The 17,200-nt window shown below is 38.5% G+C and overlaps 1 non-coding gene across 1 annotated transcript; it reads left to right on the top strand.

Moving 5' to 3' along the window:
- Positions 1–931: 931 nt before the first annotated feature.
- TRNAG-GCC (transfer RNA glycine (anticodon GCC)) lies at positions 932–1,002 on the top strand. Its single transcript has one exon. It is a non-coding gene; the product is annotated as a tRNA-Gly (tRNA).
- Positions 1,003–17,200: the final 16,198 nt, after the last annotated feature.

Below are 17,200 nucleotides of genomic sequence, written 5' to 3'. Positions count from 1 at the left end.
GATCTCCTCATAGAAGATCAATGGAACATCTTATAGAAGACCGATGAATCTTCTCGTGGAAGATCGATCTATCTTCTCATAGAAGATTGATGGCTCTTCTCTTGGAAGATATATAGACTTTCTCAGACATGGATTCTCATAAAAGATAAAAGAAAGATCTTATAGAAGAACGATGGATCTTCCCATAAATGTTCGATGGATTTTCTCATAGAAAATCGATGGACCTTCTCAGAGATCGATAGATATTCTAGTAGAAGATAGAGGCATTTCTCATAGAAGAACAATGCATGTTTACTCTCTGTTAGTTATGTAACATAACGCGCAAAATAATGCATGATTTATTAGAAACTTCAAAATTTACCAATTTGTTCTCTTCTTCATTTTCGCAACACTGTCCTTCTATCGTTCATAGCCATAGAGTAGTCAGTCAGTCCTTAGCCAATAGAAAATGAAGGAAAACTTTACAAGGCTATGCTAAAAGCAATTTTATGTTGCATTATTTAAATTTTTTTCTTTCTGTTTTTGTTGTTTATTTTTTCTCTGAAAATGCAAATTACCACATTTTCCTAACATGTGGAAAATGGTGGAGATAAACAATAAACAAAAGTTTAATGTATGATTAATGCACAGAGATTAGGTTGAAGCCTGGTTGCTTTTGGCCACAACAAACAAAAGAAAAGGAAAATCTGCCATGTCTGATATGGTCCAAATGGAAAATATTTTACTTTTATAGAGAATTTATTTTATCTATGATAAGAGAACAATGTGTTGTAGTTGTCCATCAAAACTGTTAAGCATATATGGGTTTATTTGTTTATATTCTTCGGACAATGATGGACACTTTATGATTAATATATTAATCTGCACACCTCACATTTTTTGGAGATATTTATGTTGACCATAAAACAGTCTTTACCTGGTTCTTTATATAGCATCGGTGGTTCAGTGGTAGAATGCTCGCCTGCCACGCGGGCGGCCCGGGTTCGATTCCCGGCCGATGCAATTGTAATTTTTTTTATTCATATAAAGTAAAAGAAATGCTGCAAACAGAACTGACCAGGTGAAAATAACAAAATATGTTGTACGAGGGCTACTATATATATTTCTAGTCTACTCATAGAAATGTGAATATTTATCAAAACTCATAGAAATGCGAATATTTATCTCCATCATGATTTATAAACTTTCAAACCAATTGTCAAAGCACTTTTTTGTGTTATTTGGATAGCCTTATACCAATAGCGTTGTTCTACAAGCTGCATGATGTGACACATCGACTCCGATCCTCGACTCGCCATCCGCTATTTTATTAGCTTCAATGTTGTGGATACCCCAGACGCAATATAATATTATGATACAATTTAGGGTCCTCAAACTCTTCTTGCAACTAAAACTGCCAAAACTGCAAACATTGTAATCCAAATCCAAAAATACCATCTTTTGTTCCAAACATAGAAAACAACAAGTGAGAAAAGGCTATAGTCGGTACTGAGTCGACTATGTGATACCCTACACCACTACCTCTGTGCATAATCTTTTCACTCGAAAACATTTCTTTTATGGAGATACGAAAGTTTTCACCTATCTGGCTTTTATACCAAATAACATAAGACGAACTGAACCAAAATAATTAATATTTAATTTTATATTGGACTACTATCGACATCACCAACATCAATATTCTTCTATCTCTGTGAGAAAATTTCGTGATGATCCGATCAAAATTCCGGCCTGTAGTGTGATTGCAGAAAAAGTGAAAAAAAAAGGATGTATTACCGACTATTGCGATATCTCTATTATTTGACCACCTACGCCAACCTACTTTGCATAATTTTAAAAATGGGATTTTCTACTTTCTTAGTCGGGCTTTGCTTTTAGATGGTCCCCAACCAAAGGTGTGATATGCGTCATTATAACTAAAGTCGCAAAAATGAAAAGTTGGGTTCTATTAGCGACTACTGCGATATCTTCGTTGTGTGACCGCCTACGACAACCTACGTTACATCGTTTTAAAGGCGATATTTTCTACTTTCATTGCCAGGTTTTGCTTTTTATATACCCCTTATAGACGCTGAGATATTTGCTTTGGAATAAAATGTAGACTTTTTCTCCAAATAACTTTTTGCTCATTCCGACCCCTAATTATTATCCGACCATCACCAAAATCAATAGGCTTCTTCCCCTCCGAGACCCCCATCAACACACAAAATTTCGTGACGATCCGATCAAAATTGAGACCTGTAGCGTGATTTCCAAAAAAGTGGAAAAATGGGATGTATTACCGACTATTGCAATATCTCCGTTATTTGGTCACCTACGCAGACCTAGTTTGCATCATTGTAAAACTGGAATCTTCTACATTCATAGTCAGGCTTTGCTTTTGAAAAGTCCCTCACCAAAGCTGTGATATTTGTCATTATAATTAAAATCGCAAGAAAGAAAATTTGGGTTTTATTTGCCACTATTGTAATATCTCCGTTGTTTGATCACCTACGAGAACTTACTTTACATCATTAGAAAGGTGATATTTTCTACTTTTATTGTCAGGTCTTGCTTTTGGTATACCCCATATAGAAGCTGAGATATTCGCTTTGGAAAAAAACGTTGTCTTTTTATCCACATAAGTTTTTTGCTCATTCCGACCCCTGAACATTATCCGACCATCACCAAAATCAATAGGCTTCTTCCCTCCGGGACCATCATCAACACCCAAAATTTCGTGACGATCCGATCAAAATTGCGACCTGTAGCGTGATTACAAGGTTTAGATGGACAGACGGACAGACGGACAGACGGACGGACGGACACACATAGCCAGATCGACTCAGCTCGTCGAGACATTCATTTTGGTATATACATATAAGTATGGGTCTACGACCATTATTTCGATGCGTTACAAACTTTTTGGGCAAAACCAACTTATAATACCCTCCCCACATAGTGGTGTTAACAATACCGATTGTAGGAACTATCATAATCTAATTTTGTTTACAAAAAGTATTGTCAATACAGAAAACCAGCCCAGAAATTTTTGATTTGAGTGCATATACTTCTCATATACACTTTTCGCATAACTTGGATATAAATGTCGCGTATAATATTGCAATCATTGATGAACACAATACATGGTTTGCTGCATTGGCTGACAACAAAGACAAACAAAAAGCCACAAGAACCCACCACAACATAAGGAATAATTAAACACCATAACAAACATGAAAAGGAAAGAAGAATGAAACAAAACAGAAACAAATAAAAACAAGAGTCTCGCAAGACATACACACAAAAACAAAGGTAAAGGCAGCATGTCATACAAACACACCACAACTCACCAAAATTGTTTTTTCAACACGGCATCGAATAGCGAGAGAAGAGAAACAAATTTTCGAAGAAAAGAGAGAAATATTGTTCAGTTGACACAAACTATTTTTGGATTTACAATACTACATGAGGAATCCAACAATATGTTAACAATACATATTTTGCTCTTGGAATATTGTTGGATCAAACATATTTTTTTCTCTGCGTGTAACAGCGATAAGCTCTAATAGATGTTATGTAGATACCAAGTTTTTTTTAAAGCATTTCATTACACCAGACCTCAATAGGCAGAAATCTGGCTTAAAGCGCTCGTAAATATCCAATGTGGTCTCAGTTCATAGGTCTTGCCCATGGAGCGTTCTTCTACACAAATGGAGCGTTCCTCTACATTTATTTTCCACGTTAATTTGGGGTGATGCCGAGGTACTTGGCTTCAGAAGGAAGCTCCATTCAGCTTTGGTAAGGTGAATGGTTTGGAACTTTCTTTGGTTCATGAACAGAAACTGTTCTGTCTGTCTGGGGGTTTCATACCAAGACCATACAGTCGTGATGTCTCCTCCGCTAAAATTTTAGACATATATTATGTTAATATGCCTTCTGGCAACTACACGCAGAGAAAAAATATGTTTGATCCAACAATATTCCAAGAGCAAAATATGTATTGTTAACATATTGTTGGATTCCTCATGTACTATTGTAAATCCAAAAATAGTTTGTGTCAACTGAACAATATTTCTCTCTTTTCTTCGAAAATTTGTTTCTCTTCTCTCGCTATTCGATGCCGTGTTGAAAAAACAATTTTGGTGAGTTGTGGTGTGTTTGTATGACATGCTGCCTTTACCTTTGTTTTTGTGTGTATGTACTTGTGAGACTCTTGTTTTTATTTGTTTCTGTTTTGTTTCATTCTTCTTTCCTTTTCATGTTTGTTATGGTGTTTAATTATTCCTTATGTTGTGGTGGGTTCTTGTGGCTTTTTGTTTGTCTCTATTGTCAGCCAATGCAGCAAACCATGTATTGTGTTCATCAATGATTGCAATATTATACGCGACATTTATATCCAAGTTATGCGAAAAGTGTATATGAGAAGTATATGCACTCAAATCAAAAATTTCTGGGCTGGTTTTCTGTATTGACAATACTTTTTGTAAACAAAATTAGATTATGATAGTTCCTACAATCGGTATTGTTAACGATTTTAACAATATTGCGGAAATTCGAAAGTTGTTTTTGTTTTCTATGTTTGGAACAAAAGATGGTATTTTTGGATTTGGATTACAATGTTTGAACAAAACAAATACATTTTTGGAACCAAAACATATATTTTTGTTCCAACAAAAGCGAAAAATATTTTTTCTCTGCGTGTATACAGGTTCTCAGATTGTATCCATGGGAAATATCGAAAGTGGTAGTTTAGCCAAGAATTCTTATTTTTGTATGGCACCTGGACTAGAACAATGTCTAGTGCAAACTTTGTGGGGGTTAAATTGATTCAACGGCCGCCACTTTGCAGGCATGCAGATTGTTCTGAGCCGGAATCTTAGGTAATCCAGACAGAATTGCAGCTTAGCCTCACGCATCTTGAATGTCTATGAACATCAGTGCTCCGAATACTCGCTCGAATTTCATTCGCGAGTGAAACTCTTCTCGAATTCGAGCAACTTGAGGGGGACAGCTTGTCCATTCCCCACCACCAAACAAAAATTTACCCCACCCCCAAATAAACTTGCCCCACCCACACCAAAAAAATTGCACCCAAAAATAGCATCTCCTCCCAATTTTTCACTCGCGAATAAATCGGAGCTCTGATGAACATCCTGATCACGTGATCCCCATTCTCCGGACTGGGACTAATCAATTTTAATTTATTTGTAATTTTCAAATTTATAGCCCTTCCCAAAATTCGACGAGACCATCTACTAACAAGGAAATTCAAGGATTCCTCGTTCGCACAATATATACTTGTATCCGCTACGCAATTGCGTACGTTTCGGAGGATCCCCATTGCCTAGCACACAATGTCTGGCAGACAATATTCGATCAGTAGCACTGATTTCCCATCAGGATCAGGTCTCTCCATATATGACTGCCGCTCCTTTTCGGATTTCTTCTTCTCTTCGGGTTTTGCACTTTGATACCTGTGAGATTAGATCTGGATGATACCTTGTGGATTTGGAAAGTGTGTGAAGCTACCTTGGCAGTGGTATCTTTCCGGATCTCAGTCTTTTAATAGCAACCTAAGCAGATAGAAGATATAGAGTTCTGAATCTGTTTGAAAGTTTCCTCCGATAACCTAACTCTATTCACCGTGTTTTGGTCTTGGACAAATCCCTACCCGTAGGGATCGAGTGAGTCTTCCCAGCACTCTGCGTCCTTGGTTTATCTTGAGTTTGATGTTTCCCTTTTGACGTCACATTCCTCAGCTTCGTCGTAAGGGGTCGTGCCCGTGTGGTGTCAGAGCCTCCCGTGTTGTTGTTTTTGCAACGCAAATATGCTCAATCGTGTATTATCAGGTTCTGATTCCTCTGTTCCAGACTCAAAAATTCTGCAACTTGGGAATGTTATGTAAACAAATGCAGCGTGTTGTGTGTTCCCATGTAGGGCATGTTTTGGGTATTGTGGCATCAATTCCTGACCAATACGATTTGAGGCGGCTGCATCGCCCGGATCTTACCGGGCTAATTCATACTGTATGTCTGTAGTGGCTGCGCGACTGCATCAGTATGTATGCTATCCAAGCCTATCTAATAGGCTGGTTGGTCTAGAGGTTCTCGTTTATACCTTTGGACCTCTCTCTCTAGATCATGATGATCTCTCCTGACGTGCCGGGGTGAGGGAAGCCGCCTGTCCATTAAATCGTAACAGGGATACTCACTGCTATAAAACCCAATCAGGTAGTGCATCGGCAGCGACCTGTTGTGTTGATGCACCGGTAAAACCTTCGCCTCATCATGAAGATGGTCCACTGGTGTCATGAGGAGGCATCCTGTTGGGCGGTATTCTGGCAGGTTTGAATATTCTTCCGCTAACATTTGCATACACGCTGGCGCCACATAGCTTACCACAGACCAGCCTATTGCTTTGTAAGTGGTCAATAAGTTTTCTTTGTTAGCACCCAAAGTGCTGCCGGCCAGCGTCTTGAGGATCTTCTTATTATACTTCTTATTATATCGCAAATAGCTGTGGCTTGCGCGGACGACATAAACATACTATCGAACGTTACAACCCAAAATTATGGGGTATTTAGTGGTCGGAACCAGTACACACACCATCGACCACTATGTTCAGTGTAAGCCTCATTTCAGCTGTCCAAGTGGTAAACAGTATGGCAGTGGATTTAGCGGCGGATATTTTTATATTCTTCAGTTGGAAGAAGTGCACTTGGTCAGCTATGTAGACATTAAACCTATCACATATGTCATCGACGATAGGACCCGACGCCAAGATCATACAATCATCCGCATACATTACGGTCTCTTATCGTCTGGTGGGTGTGGAATTTCAAAATGGTAGACTTTAAACAGTTCCGGAAATATCACCTTGCCTTGGGGAACTCCCTGTTTTACTTTACGGGTTTTGGACTTCTTGTTTCTGAATTCCACAAACGACTGGCGTCCGCACATATAGTTGATTATCCAACGTTTCAAACACGGGTGTAGAGTGGTATTTTCTATATCCTTGAACAGTTTGACATAGTTGACGGTATCGAAGGCCTCCGATAGGTCAAGTGCCACCAGGACTGTTCGGTCGCACGGCCTGGTCTGCTTCAGTCGTCTACTGATATGTGTGGATATGGCGTGTAATCTGGATAACTGCTTCTCATCGTGGGGAAGAGTAGTGCCTCTAGAATCTTTGCTACTGGCGACAGGAAGGAAATTGGCCTGTACGATTCACCTATGCTGGAATCCTTGCCGGGCTTCTCTAACGGGACCAAACTGCAAACTTTCTAGGCTTCTAGTATAATATGGATGGCTAACGATAGGCTGAGGACACTCGTTAAATGCTCAACTCCAGGTTCATCCAGTTGCTTAAGCACCACCATTTATATTCCGTGCAGACCGAACGCTTTGGATGATTTCGCGTTCCGGATGACGCCTCCAAAATCCCCCGTCGTAAATTGTGGTGGTAACACCTCGGCTGGGAGTGCTCTTATTATATGGCGTAGCACACTCCTCTTCCGTCAATTACTACCACGCCGTTGAAAGTAACAGCCGTTCTTCCTTTGATGAGGGTATTGAGGTCACCAAGAATGAATCACCACGGTGAGGTCCCAATGTGACCCTTAGGTGTTATTGAGGTTTGTGTTGATGTTGAACTCATTTTGCCCTCTGTACACATAAGGATGACAGAGAATTTGTCCAGATCTGGATTTGTCTTGGGCAAGTGAGGGTATCTAACAACCTGCGCTATTTATACCCTCAGACTTTAGGCTAAAAGGGTATATACACTTTGATACGACCAAAAATGTGCCTCATTGAAATAGCGGTTTTAGACCCCCAGGTATGTTTGGACGAAATTCGTTTCAGACAATTTGAAGTCGATTTAGCCATGTCCGTCCGTCTGTCTGGCTGGCTGGTGCGCACGATAACTCTCGAACGGATCAACCGATTCGAACCAAATTTTGGGAATCGTAATATTTTGTCCAAAATTAGTTTAAGTTTGAAGATGGGCCATATCGGTCCACTCCTTCGGGTACCTCCCTCACAAAAATTCAAACTTTTTCTGTAAAATGGTGTGAACGATAAATCTCGAAGGGAGCAATCGATTTGGTCCAAACTTTGCACATCGTATTAATCCTTCCAGATATAGATCGGGTTCGAATATGAACTCCACTCCTTCGGGTACCTCCCACACAAAATTCGGATAAAGTGAAGTTTAAAAGCTCCTCTCGGATCGTTTTGATTTTTTTTCACTAAGTTTTCCTTGCGGCTCCTTTACGACGGTACAATTTTTTTCTTGCGCAAGTCCATACTTTCTGAGATATTGGCCTAAAAGCTCCAAGAAACCCTGACGGCGCCAACCGAAATGGCAAAACCGCAAGATAATTCTCGCAGAGAGTTTCTGATTGGTGCAGACTGTGCACATCGTATTATTTCATCCAGTCATGTATCAGTTTGGAATATGGATTGTATCGGCCCACTTCTTTGGATACCTCCTACACAAAATTCGGATAAAGTGAAGTTCAAAAGCTCCTCTCGGATCGTTTTGAAATTTTTTTCACTAAGTTTTCCTTGCGGCTTCCATTACGACGGTACAATTTTTTTCTTGCGCAAGTCCATACTTCCTGAGATATTGGCCTAAAAGCTCCAAGAAACCAAGATAATTGTCGCAGGGAGTTTCTTATTGGTACAGACTGTACACATCGTATTATTTCATCCAGTCATGTATCAGGTTGGAATATGGATTGTATCGGGTACCTCCCACACAAAATTCGGAGAAAGTGAAGTTTTAAAGCTCCTCTCGGATCGTTTTGAAATGTTTTTTTTTTCTGTAAGTTTTCTTTGCGGCTTCCTTCAGCACAGGGGCCTGATACTTTCTTACTTGATTCTTTAGCCACACGATTTACGACTTAGGATTAACACTTGGGATCACTTTACGCTCTATAAGAAAAGCTTCTTAGAAGCACCTGTTGCCTATAAGAATGAATGCTTACAAACACTCTTTGTATAAGAAATGCTCCTTGTAAGAACCCTTTCTATAGGAAAACCTTCTTAGAAGGACCTTAGAAGCACCTTTTGCTGAGAAAAAATGTGTCCACATTTGATTTTAGCTGGTTTGCTGCTGTGTGTCAGAGCCTTGAAGCACTGCACATGCATGAAAATAATCCGTAATTTTTGACCAGTCCTGAAGTTCGCATCATTCGATAACAGTCTACAATTCGTCAAAGCCTTTTAACTCCCAGAGCTATAGATCAACCACTTTTACTTGCCTTTTCGGTTTCTACCAAAGACAAAATGTTGTCCTGGGAGTATTTTTATTTTATCGTTGCCTTTCCAAACCTTCGTAGTAATTTTCCAAAAATATTGCATTGAAAACAAGAAAAAAAGGTTAAAAATTATGTGTAATTTTGTTTTGAGGTTCAATTTCAGGGTCACTTTTTTAGGGCAATAAAAGAAAATATAACAATACTGTTCAATAAGGTCTTAAATTATCTGCAGCATTTTTTGTGGTTCAGCGATATTAAGAGCCTTTACTTGAACAACCGACCGAAGTCATCAGCATCATTATCTCCGCATCATCATCATTGTCTGACCAATAGTTGCGAATGAATGCCAAGAAAACAAGAATTAAGTGGTGAAGAAGAATGAAACCCCCATCTTTCACCCATCATTAAAATCTCATTTAAGCTGTCAATCATAGAATTGTTCACTTCATATATAGACACAATACATACATACAAACACACTACACACTACTTCTGCTGCAATTACGAGTAGGCTTATGTATTTCCTTTGTAGTTTTGTTGAGGCTGCAGAGCATACTGTTTCAATTTGAAAACTGTTTCTTTGGAGCAATTTTAAGTTCAAAATATCCTGTCGATGGAAAAATAAAACATAAACAATTAATTTCAGATTTGACTTCGAATAACTAAAATGACCAAAGAAAAACAACTTGGAATTAATATGAGCTGCAAAACGGCAATACTTGAAGCTTATATCCCACGGCAAAATGCATACCATACCAAATGTGAAGAAACCCTTTTCTCAAGAATGACGCTGTCTGATGTAACTTCAGCTCTGAGTGAGTGATGGGGAGAACTACCTTTTTGCACAACAGGGCCAGACAGCCAATGGAAGAATAAACATTTACATACCCTGTTTGCTTTATTTTATTGGTTTTCTTTTGAGGAAAAAGGGTCATACAACACTTGTTGCAGGGGTCAATTACAGATATTATCTCTTCTCTACCCATATTAGGGACATCAATACCATCATTTACGAACGACGATCTGCATTGTTTTTCGACTTCTTATTTAAATTTGAGGTTAAAGTTATTTGTCCAACATCACACATCCATTCCCCCTTCGAAGCCACAGAGATGTCTTTGGGTCAGACCTCACAGATATTTATTTCTGTTAGGTTGTTTGTTTTCGTAGCTTTGTATTTATGTTTTTTTTTTTATGTTTTTGAAATTAAATTTAAAATTCAAGATTTGTATCGCAATTTAATGCCATTTTAAAATGCACGCGTGTCATTGTTGCGTGGGTGTTCTTAATTCATTCGTTCATGTTTCAACGCCGTTATGCTGTTCTCCAATAGGCATTGTTACGAGTTTGGTTTTTATCATAAGAAGCCCCCAAGGAATTTCAACACTTGTTAGAATAATAAAAAACAAAAACAAAAACATTATCACTTCATTGTTGGGATTTTAAAACAGCAACAACAACAACATAAAATAGGAATACAATTAATTTACACTTTTAATTAAATCAATTATTATATTCAAAGCATAAGTTATTTCAGAGAAGTCAATATCAGCTGACAATTCAGGTCTTCCTATAGAAGAACATAAAGTTCTCTTAAAGAACTTTTCTGAAAGAAAGGATGCTTCTAAATACCCTTTTCCGAAGAAAAGCGTACTTTTGTAGACCATTTCTGAAAGAAATAGTCCTTCTATATAAAATATATTGATTTTGTATCACGAGTTTGCTTTAAAATCTGTAGGTACCGTAATGTGGGGCTATACCAAATCATTGACATATACTAAACATTTTTAGTAACCAAGATTTTTCATAAGGGTATCGAAATATTAACGTATGTTAAACCATGTTTAAAAGAAATTTTTGAAAAAGTTTTACCGGCAGGTTTTGGGAGCTTTTGGGTCTTTATCTCAGGAATTATTGACTTACTCCGGAAAAAATGTTACCATTGTAAATGAGGGCTCTAGAACAACCTACTGAAAAAGAATGAAAACGATTGAGATGTGCTCTTAAACTTCACATTTTCGAATTTTGTGTGGAAGATACCCGAAGGAGTGGAACGATATAGTCCATATTCCAACCTGATACATGACTTGATGAAATAATACGATATGCAAAGTCTGCACCAATCGGAAACTCCCTGCGATAACTATCTTGCGGATTTGCCATTTTGGTTGAAGCCATCAGGATTTCTTGGAGCTTTAAGGCCAATATCTCAGGAAGTATGGACTTGCACAAGAAAGAAAATGTACCGTCGTCAAGGGAGGTCCAAGGACAACCTACTGAAAAATAATTCAAAACGATCCCAGAGGAGCTCTTAAACTTCACTTTATCCGAATTTTGTATGGGAGGTACCCAAAGGAGTGGAAGGAATAATACGATATATATCTGGAAGGAATAATACGATGTGAAAAAGTTGGACCAAATCGATCGCTCCTTCATTCATTCATTAGTGAGGTACCCGCAGGAGTGGACCGGTAGACCCTTTCTGAAAGTAAGGGTGCTTCTCTAGTCCCTTTTTGAAAGAAAGGGTGCTTCTTTAGACTCTTTCTGAAAGAAAGGGTGCTCCTTTAGACTCTTTCTGAAAGAAAGGGTGCTTCTTTAGACTCTTTCTGAAAGAAAGGGTGCTTCTTTAGACTCTTTCTGAAAGAAAGGGTGCTTCTTTAGACTCTTTCTGAAAGAAAGGGTGCTTCTTTAGACTCTTTCTGAAAGAAAGGGTGCTTCTTTAGACTCTTTCTGAAAGAAAGGGTGCTTCTTTAGACTCTTTCTGAAAGAAAGGGTGCTTCTTTAGACTCTTTCTGAAAGAAAGGGTGCTTCTTTAGACTCTTTCTGAAAGAAAGGGTGCTTCTTTAGACTCTTTCTGAAAGAAAGGGTGCTTCTTTAGACTCTTTCTGAAAGAAAGGGTGCTTCTTTAGACTCTTTCTGAAAGAAAGGGTGCTTCTTTAGACTCTTTCTGAAAGAAAGGGTGCTTCTTTAGACTCTTTCTGAAAGAAAGGATGCTTCTTTAGACTCTTTCTGAAAGAAAGGGTGCTTCTTTAGACTCTTTCTGAAAGAAAGGGTGCTTCTTTAGACTCTTTCTGAAAGAAAGGGTGCTTCTTTAGACTCTTTCTGAAAGAAAGGGTGCTTCTTTAGACTCTTTCTGAAAGAAAGGGTGCTTCTTTAGACTCTTTCTGAAAGAAAGGGTGCTTCTTTAGACTCTTTCTGAAAGAAAGGGTGCTTCTTTAGACTCTTTCTGAAAGAAAGGGTGCTTCTTTAGACTCTTTCTGAAAGAAAGGGTGCTTCTTTAGACTCTTTCTGAAAGAAAGGGTGCTTCTTTAGACTCTTTCTGAAAGAAAGGGTGCTTCTTTAGACTCTTTCTGAAAGAAAGGGTGCTTCTTTAGACTCTTTCTGAAAGAAAGGGTGCTTCTTTAGACTCTTTCTGAAAGAAAGGGTGCTTCTTTAGACTCTTTCTGAAAGAAAGGGTGCTTCTTTAGACTCTTTCTGAAAGAAAGGGTGCTTCTTTAGACTCTTTCTGAAAGAAAGGGTGCTTCTTTAGACTCTTTCTGAAAGAAAGGGTGCTTCTTTAGACTCTTTCTGAAAGAAAGGGTGCTTCTTTAGACTCTTTCTGAAAGAAAGGGTGCTTCTTTAGACTCTTTCTGAAAGAAAGGGTGCTTCTTTAGACTCTTTCTGAAAGAAAGGGTGCTTCTTTAGACTCTTTCTGAAAGAAAGGGTGCTTCTTTGGACTCTTTCTGAAAGAAAGGGTGCTTCTTTAGACTCTTTCTGAAAGAAAGGGTGCTTCTTTAGACTCTTTCTGAAAGAAAGGGTGCTTCTTTAGACTCTTTCTGAAAGAAAGGGTGCTTCTTTAGACTCTTTCTGAAAGAAAGGGTGCTTCTTTAGACTCTTTCTGAAAGAAAGGGTGCTTCTTTAGACTCTTTCTGAAAGAAAGGGTGCTTCTTTAGACTCTTTCTGAAAGAAAGGGTGCTTCTTTAGACTCTTTCTGAAAGAAAGGGTGCTTCTTTAGACTCTTTCTGAAAGAAAGGGTGCTTCTTTAGACTCTTTCTGAAAGAAAGGGTGCTTCTTTAGACTCTTTCTGAAAGAAAGGGTGCTTCTTTAGACTCTTTCTGAAAGAAAGGGTGCTTCTTTAGACTCTTTCTGAAAGAAAGGGTGCTTCTTTAGACTCTTTCTGAAAGAAAGGGTGCTTCTTTAGACTCTTTCTGAAAGAAAGGGTGCTTCTTTAGACTCTTTCTGAAAGAAAGGGTGCTTCTTTAGACTCTTTCTGAAAGAAAGGGTGCTTCTTTAGACTCTTTCTGAAAGAAAGGGTGCTTCTTTAGACTCTTTCTGAAAGAAAGGGTGCTTCTTTAGACTCTTTCTGAAAGAAAGGGTGCTTCTTTAGACTCTTTCTGAAAGAAAGGGTGCTTCTTTAGACTCTTTCTGAAAGAAAGGGTGCTTCTTTAGACTCTTTCTGAAAGAAAGGGTGCTTCTTTAGACTCTTTCTGAAAGAAAGGGTGCTTTTTTAGACTCTTTCTGAAAGAAAGGGTGCTTCTTTAGACTCTTTCTGAAAGAAAGGGTGCTTCTTTAGACTCTTTCTGAAAGAAAGGGTGCTTCTTTAGACTCTTTCTGAAAGAAAGGGTGCTTCTTTAGACTCTTTCTGAAAGAAAGGGTGCTTCGTTAGACTCTTTCTGAAAGAAAGGGTGCTTCTTTAGACTCTTTCTGAAAGAAAGGGTGCTTCTTTAGACTCTTTCTGAAAGAAAGGGTGCTCCTTTAGACTCTTTCTGAAAGAAAGGGTGCTTCTTTAGACTCTTTCTGAAAGAAAGGGTGCTTTTTTAGACTCTTTCTGAAAGAAAGGGAGCTTCTTTAGACTCTTTCTGAAAGAAAGGGTGCTTCTTTAGACTCTTTCTGAAAGAAAGGGTGCTTCTTTAGACTCTTTCTGAAAGAAAGGGTGCTTCTTTAGACTCTTTCTGAAAGAAAGGGTGCTTCTTTAGACTCTTTCTGAAAGAAAGGGTGCTTCTTTAGACTCTTTCTGAAAGAAAGGGTGCTTCTTTAGACTCTTTCTGAAAGAAAGGGTGCTTCTTTAGACTCTTTCTGAAAGAAAGGGTGCTTCTTTAGACTCTTTCTGAAAGAAAGGGTGCTTCTTTAGACTCTTTCTGAAAGAAAGGGTGCTTCTTTAGACTCTTTCTGAAAGAAAGGGTGCTTCTTTAGACTCTTTCTGAAAGAAAGGGTGCTTCTTTAGACTCTTTCTGAAAGAAAGGGTGCTTCTTTAGACTCTTTCTGAAAGAAAGGGTGCTTCTTTAGACTCTTTCTGAAAGAAAGGGTGCTTCTTTAGACTCTTTCTGAAAGAAAGGGTGCTTCTTTAGACTCTTTCTGAAAGAAAGGGTGCTTCTTTAGACTCTTTCTGAAAGAAAGGGTGCTTCTTTAGACTCTTTCTGAAAGAAAGGGTGCTTCTTTAGACTCTTTCTGAAAGAAAGGGTGCTTCTTTAGACTCTTTCTGAAAGAAAGGGTGCTGCTTTAGACTCTTTCTGAAAGAAAGGGTGCTTCTTTAGACTCTTTCTGAAAGAAAGGGTGCTTCTTTAGACTCTTTCTGAAAGAAAGGGTGCTTCTTTAGACTCTTTCTGAAAGAAAGGGTGCTTCTTTAGACTCTTTCTGAAAGCAAGGGTGCTTCTTTAGACTCTTTCTGAAAGAAAGGGTGCTTCTTTAGACTCTTTCTGAAAGAAAGGGTGCTTCTTTAGACTCTTTCTGAAAGAAAGGGTGCTTCTTTAGACTCTTTCTGAAAGAAAGGGTGCTTCTTTAGACTCTTTCTGAAAGAAAGGGTGCTTCTTTAGACTCTTTCTGAAAGAAAGGGTGCTTCTTTAGACTCTTTCTGAAAGAAAGGGTGCTTCTTTAGACTCTTTCTGAAAGAAAGGGTGCTTCTTTAGACTCTTTCTGAAAGAAAGGGTGCTTCTTTAGACTCTTTCTGAAAGAAAGGGTGCTTCTTTAGGCTCTTTCTGAAAGAAAGGGTGCTTCTTTAGACTCTTTCTGAAAGAAATGATGCTTCTTAAGACTCTTTCTGAAAGAGAGGCTGCTTCTATAGACCCTTTTTTTAAAGAAAGGGTGCTTCTATAGATCCTTTCTGGAAGAAAGGGTGCTTCTTCAGACCCTTTCTGAAAAAAGGTGCTTCTTTAGACACTTTCTGAAAGTAAGGGTGCTTCTATTGTCCCTTTCTGAAAGTAAGGGTGCTTCTATTGTCCCTTTCTGAAAGTAAGGGTGCTTCTATTGTCCCTTTCTGAAAGTAAGGGTGCTTCTATTGTCCCTTTCTAAAAGTAAGGGTGCTTCTATTGTCCCTTTCTGAAAGAAAGGGCGCTTCTACAGACCTGTCTAAAAGAAAGGGTGCTTCTTAATACTCTTTCTGAAAGAGAGGGTGCTTCTATAGACCCTTTCTGAAAGTAAGGGTGCTTCTACAGACCCTTTCTGAAAGAAAGGTTGCTTCTATAAACCCTTTCTGGAATTAAAGGTTGCTTCTATAGACCCTTTCTGGAATTAAAGGTGCTTCTATAGTCCCTTTCTGAAGGAAAGGTTGCTTCTATAGACCCTGTCTAAAAAAGACTCTTTCTAAAAGAGAGGGTGATTCTATAGACCCTTTTTGAAAGAAATGGTGCTTCTACAGACCTTTCTAAAAAAAGGGTGCTTCTTTAGACTCTTCCTGAAAGGGAGGGTGATTCTATAGACCTTTTCTAAAGAAAGATGCTTCTATAGACCCTATAGTCCCTTTCTTCTATAGTCTCTTTTTGAAAGAAAGGGTGCTTCTCCTATAGACCCTTCCTGAAAAAAGGGTGTTTCTATAGATCCTTTCTGAAAGAATGGGTGCTTCTATATACACTTTCTGAAAATAAGGGTGCTTCATAGACCCTGTCTGAAAGTAAGGGTGCTTCATAGACCCTTTCTGAAAGTAAGGGTGCTTCATAGACCCTTTCTGAAAGTAAGGGTGCTTCATAGACCCTTTCTGAAAGTAAGGGTGCTTCATAGACCCTTTCTGAAAGTAAGGGTGCTTCATAGACCCTTTCTGAAAGTAAGGGTGCTTCATAGACCCTTTCTGAAAGTAAGGGTGCTTCATAGACCCTTTCTGAAAGTAAGGGTGCTTCATAGACCCTTTCTGAAAGTAAGGGTGCTTCATAGACCCTTTCTGAAAGTAAGGGTGCTTCATAGACCCTTTCTGAAAGTAAGGGTGCTTCATAGACGTAGAAAAAAGAAGACAACTAGGTTTTCCTATAGAAGTCTACAAGGTCTTCCTATAGACAACTACCAGATCTTCCTATATATGATCACCAGGTCTTCCTAAAGAAGAATACCAGGTCTTCCTATAGAAGACCACCATGTCTTTCTATAGAATACCACCATGTCTTTCTATAGAAGGCGGCCATGTCTTCCTATCGAAGACCACCTTGCTATAGAAGACCAGTTTCCAATGGAAGACCGCCAGTTCTTCCTTTAAAAGTCCTAAAAGTTCCTATAGAAGACAACCAGATCGTCCTATAGAATACACTAGGTCTTCCTATAGAAGACCACTAGATCTTCCTACAGAAAACAAGGCCTAGGTCTTCCTATAGAAGACCATCAGGCCTAGGTCTTCCTATAGAAGCCCCTAGGTCTGTCTATAGAAAACCCGAGGTCTTCCCCTAGAAGAAGAATCATACTACTAGCGTGGATTTTTTAATATTTTTTTTAAATCGTTTTAAGAATAGTAAAACAGTCCTTATTAGGGTTATGACATTTTCACATTTTTTTTCAAAAATGGTTTCCTGTAGTGAGAATGAATGAACTTTTGCCTATTAATGTCTAAAACAACATTCATTCCATTTTATTAAAAAAAATTCCGCATAAACCACTTGGAATTTTTTTTTTGAAAAAATACTATGAAATGAAAGAAAGTTATTTCTCAAAAAATTATTTCCTGTTGCAAGAATAAATGACCTTTTGCCTATTAATGACTAAAATAACTTTTATTCCATT

This window comes from Musca autumnalis, unplaced genomic scaffold, assembly GCF_047663935.1.
Source record: "Musca autumnalis isolate F117 unplaced genomic scaffold, ASM4766393v1 scaffold_1, whole genome shotgun sequence".
In the NCBI taxonomy this organism is placed as follows: Eukaryota; Metazoa; Arthropoda; class Insecta; order Diptera; family Muscidae; genus Musca; species Musca autumnalis.
This window is presented reverse-complemented; position numbering and strand designations above follow the sequence as displayed.